Below are 5,000 nucleotides of genomic sequence, written 5' to 3' on the forward strand. Positions count from 1 at the left end.
CGCCTTCCCTCCCTCCCTCCCTCCCTCCCTCCCTCCCTCCGTCCGGGCAGCCGGGGATCTTGCTCGTGACCCTCTGGGCACCCCGTGCCGGCCGCCCCGGGCCCCGCCGGCGTCTCCGTGGGATTTGCCCCCGCCGAGGAGTCGCGTGGGGAGCGCGTTTCCTTCGAGGCGGCCTCCCGGCGACGTCTTCCCAGCTTCCCCGGCCACCCCCCCCCCCCCGTCTGCTGCCGGGGTCGCGCCGTGTCGTGCCGTCCCGGGAGCTAGCTCCGAGACGGACGCCTCGGGGCCGCGCCAGACGCCCGCCGGCTCGCCCCGGCGGGCCGAGCTCGGGCGTTTGGGCGGCCCGGCGCTGCTGCATCCTCGGTGGCCGGCCGGCGACAGGGAACCCGGCCCGGGGACGTTGGAGCCGTTGTCGGGAGCCACCTGGCGGCCGCTTTTATATTGTCCCTTGTCTCTGGAGCTTCGGCGACCTTCGTGAGGGCTGTGACTCGGCCGCCGGGCCCGAGGCAGAGTTCCGGGAGCCGGGCGACGCTGGCGGTGACTGTCCCGGTGGGGCCCAGGCGTGGGCGCCTCCTGCTGTCGCTTGAGATTGGGCGTGCAGGCCTATGAGGGTGTGACTGTCGCCGCGCTCTCGAGCCGGTCTGTGGGGCCGCCTGGCCTGGTCGACCAGCATCCGGCCGCGGGGACCGACCCGGCCACCCGACCCTCCTTCCTTCCTTCCCTCCCTCCCCCCCCCCCCACCGCCCGGTCCCCACAGCGCCCCGCTCCGGAGGTGGGGACCGGCCCGTGCCCGTGCCCGTGCGTTTAGGCCGGTGGAGGGCGCGACGGGCTCGTTGGCGGGCGCGCGTGGGTCCCGGTGGTCGGATTCTTTCTGACCGATGCTTTTCCGAGTCGGACTCCGGAGGTGGGGACCGGGCTGGGCCGCGAGGGGTGACCCGGAGAGAGAGGCCCGGGCCCGGGTGCGGTCCCTCGTGGGCTCCGGTCGCCTGGGAGGTGCCTCCGTGCGAAAATGTTTCCAAGTCCCCCTGGGTCCGGGGACGCGGACGGGCCGGGACCTGCTCGCGCGGGTGGCCGGGGAGGGCGCACCCGGCCCTTTAGCGGGCCCACGTGGGTCCCGGTCGGCGGACGCGACTTTTTCTCACCCTCCCCCGCCCCCTCCTCCACCGCGAGTCCCGGCCGGGGTGGGGGTGGCGGTGGGGACCGGCCCGAGTCGTACTGGGTGGCCCGGATAGGGCGGCCTGGGCCCGGGCGCGGTCCCTCGTGGGCCCCGCTCGTCAGAGGCGGCAGAGTGGGATAGTTCCTTTTCTGTAACCAAGTCTTCGCCCGGGGACTCGGAGGGACGGCGGTACGGTACCTGCTCGCGCGGGCGATCCGGGGAGGGCGACCCCGGCCCGCTCGCTGCCTCTGCCACGTTTTCCCGCCCCGCCCCGCTCCACTCTGCCGCCCCCCCCCCCCCCCCCCCGCTCCTCGGGTCGACCAGATGGCCCCGAGAGAGCTCCGGGGCTGCTGTGGATGGGGAAGTGTTGGGGAGAGGTAGCCGGGCCGAGGTCCCGGGGAGCCCCCCCGAGGTTCGTGGATGGGCCCCGCTGCCGGGCGCCGTGATTTTTTTCGCCTGAAATGGGCCTTTTTTACCACCAGATAGGTGCTGACACGGTCTCCTCTGGCATCTCTCGCTGGGGGTTCTGGGACTCTGGACGCGCGCAGGGCGCTGGGCTTTGGACCGCCGTCCGGCGCCCGAACCGGCCCTTGCCACTTGAGCCGCCCGCTTGGGCCTGCGCGCCGGCTCTCGTGTGTGCGCCCGGCTGACCCGACCCGCGGTGCCGCCTCCGGTCTCTGGCTCACCCGAGGGCGGCGGGGCGAGGTGGTGCGTGGGTCTTCTACCCCGTGTGACTCCCCTTCCCCGCCGCAGGCACCCGGTGGTGGCTGAGACGACCCCAACCCGCAGGCTCCGTGCCACGTGTCAGGTGTTCTCCTCGCGGGGTCGTCGGCCACTGTTGCCCGAGAAGGCAAGAGGGAGCGAAGGGGGGGGCTGGGTGCCGGCTGAGGCTGAAGCAGGCTCCTCCGGTGAGGGTCCTCGCCGTGCCCCTCCTCCCTCGGGGCCCTCGTGGCCCCTGGCTCTCTGGATTGACTGATCGATGTGGTGATGTCGCGCTCTCCTGGGCCGGGCCTTAAGTCGCGCCAGACGAGGGACGGACGTTCTTGGCGAACGGGACCGCTCTTCTCGTTCTGTCCGCGGGCCCCTCGCCTCTCTTGTCACGCCCTGCCGGCCTGCCGAGGGGTGTGTGGGAGGCAGGGGTGGTGGTCTCCGGCCCTGACCTGCGGTCTCCCGCCTCCTGCCTCATGGCGTGGGCGGGGCCGTGGTCCTCGGACGCAGCAGACGCTCTCGCTTCGCCTCCTTGGCGTGTGCCTCGCGGGCGGTCCTCCCCGCGTCGGTGGGGGCCGTCCCGCCGCTGCGCCGCGCGCCCGCTGCCGGCGCGTGAGCGTGACTTGCTCGGTCCTCTGTGGTGCCCCTGGAGCGCTCCAGGTCGTCCCTCAGGCGCGCGAGGCCGAGCGGTGGTGTCGTTCCCTTTTCCCAGCGTGCTCCTCGGGGTCTCCGCCGCGGTGGTGTGTCCCGTGAGTGGCTCTCTTGGGGGGGTCGAGACGGTAAAGGGCGCGGGGGCTTGCCTCTGTTTCTCTCCCTCGGTGGGGGACGGGGGCCTGCCACCTCGTCGCCATCGTCCTCCCACGGTGTGCCGTGGGGGGGACTGACTTCGTGGCCGGGCCGACGCCGCGTGTGCCGCCGCCCCCCACTTGCGTGTGTGTGGGGAGTCGCACACGGGCGTGGGTGCGATCGCGTTGGGCCGGGGCCTGTGAGAAGGGGGCGTCTGTCGCGCTTCTCGGGCGTGCTCCCCCCTTCCGGAGCCCGGTGGACGAGCCTGGGGGGCGGCAGAGGTTGTGCCCCCGAGGCTGTGGCCGCGAACGCTCCAGTGGGCCGTGTGCTTACCCATACCGCAGACCCCCCCCCACCCCTCCCACGGCCAGTCGTGGACTTGGTGGCTCGTGGAGCGCCTCCGTGGGCCCGAAGGGCAGAGACGATGGGTGGGGGATGACGCACCCTCGGTGAGAAAGCCTTCTCTAGCGATCCGAGAGGGAGCCTTGGGGTACCGGACCCCCCAGCCGCTGCCCCTCCCAAGCGTGCAGTGGGCCACGGTGGCCACTGCCAGAGCCATGTGGGTGGCAGAGGCCCTCGCCCTCGCGGGGAGGGCTTGCGCCGGCCCCGCGGTGGGGCCGAGTGCCGCTCTTTGCCTACCGCGGCCCGCGCCTCCCCCCTCTGAGTCGGGGGAGGGTCCCGCCAGGCCGGCGTCCGGCGCGGGGCCGTGTGTGCGCGTGTGTGTGCGCGTGCGGTGACCCGCGCGGTGGCGAGCCCGAGGTGGGGTTCGGGGACGCACGGACGTCCCGACTCCCCAGTCCCGCAGCCGCGAGGAGCCCGTCGCGCCTGCCCTCGCCGCGAGTCGCGGCCGGGGGCGGTGTGTGGGCACGGTGCGGGTCGCCTCGCTCGGGAGCGTTTCCCTGGGGCGCGAGCCCCGGGGGTCGGACTCAGATGAAGGCGGATGTGGCGAGGACGGAGGAGGTTGAGTTTGGGCGGACGGGTCCCTCCGTGTCACGCGGGGGGAAACCGTCGCACACGGGCCCCGGCGGCGGGGCCGGGTCGTGGGAGACCCCCAGGGTGGCCGGGGCCGGCCGGCGTCCCAGGCGTCGTGGGACCGCCCTCGTGTGTGTGGCGGTGGGACCCCGCGCTTGTTTCCCTGGCGGGCCCGGTCGTGCCTCGGCCCTTCCTGTCCCTGGGCGGGCGCCCCTGCGCCCCTGCCCCGCGGCCCTCGCCGCTGTGTGTGTGCGTGCCGCCCCCTCCCCGTGGCCGCCGGCCCTCCCCGGCCCCCAGCCCTCCGTGCCCCTTTCCCCGTCTGGGATCGAGCCGGCCTCGCCCACGTGAGGCTGTCGCCCGCCCCGGCCGCCGCGGCGGGCGGCGTCCCCGGGTGGAGTGCTCACGGTCCCTGAGGCGGGGGAGTCGGGCGCGGCGGCGGAGGCGTGTGTGGCGGGGCACGTGGGGCGGCCGGTGTGCGCGCGGGAGAGTGTTGTTGTCGCGGGGCTGGCCGCGGCTCGTGGGTGTTTGGCGGTGGTGGGCGCGAGCCCCGCGAGGGGGGCACCCTGGTGGGGGGCCGAGGAGGCCAGTCGGCGTCCTGGGTGCCGCGGGACCGCCCCTGCGCTGGAGGCCTCTGGCGGTGAGACCCCGTGTCGTGCCCCGGCGGCCGACTCGCGTCCGTGCCCTTAGGATGGCCCCCGGGCCTCCCTCGCGTCGGCGCGCGTCCGCCCCCGCCCACCACGTCTTCCGCGAGGTCGTCGCCGCGCCTCCGCGGCGGCGGCCGAGCCAGCCGCGCCTCGTCGGCCCTGTCTCCCGTCCGTCCATCCGCCCCGTCCGTCGCGTCTGCCGACCCCCGGGCCGCGTCCCGGTGTGTTTCGCTTCCCGGGCCTGCCGCGGCGCCGCTCCGTGGTCCGCCGCCGCCGCCGCCGCCGCCCGTCCGCCGGCGTCGTTGCGTGTTGGGCGAGGTTGGGGGGACCGCCGTCCGTCCCCCTGCCGCGCCGCGCCCCGCCCCGGCGCGCTCGCCCGAGCGCGGGTCGTCGGGACCCCGGCCGGCCGTCGCGGACCGGCCGCCGTGCCCGCGATGCCCCGCTCCCGTCGGGCGGGCGGGGAGGTGAGGGGTGGCCGGGCCTCGGCCCGAGCCCCCGCCGCCCCCCGTCCGTGTGAGCGCGGGCGAGCGGGCACGCGCCGGCCGGCCTCCGGAGCGACCTGCCGGTGCCCGTGGCCCCGCTCCCGGGCCGCCGAGGTTGCGGGCCGCGCCGCTTTGGTTGGTGGGGTGGGGGTCGGAGGTGCGGGGAGAGCCCCGGTGGGGCCGCCCCCTTCCCCCCTCCCTCGTCCCTCCACGCCGCGACGTCGCGGCGGCGTGCCGCGACCCCTCGCTGTC

This window comes from Pseudorca crassidens, unplaced genomic scaffold, assembly GCF_039906515.1.
Source record: "Pseudorca crassidens isolate mPseCra1 unplaced genomic scaffold, mPseCra1.hap1 Scaffold_72, whole genome shotgun sequence".
Lineage (NCBI taxonomy): Eukaryota > Metazoa > Chordata > Mammalia > Artiodactyla > Delphinidae > Pseudorca > Pseudorca crassidens.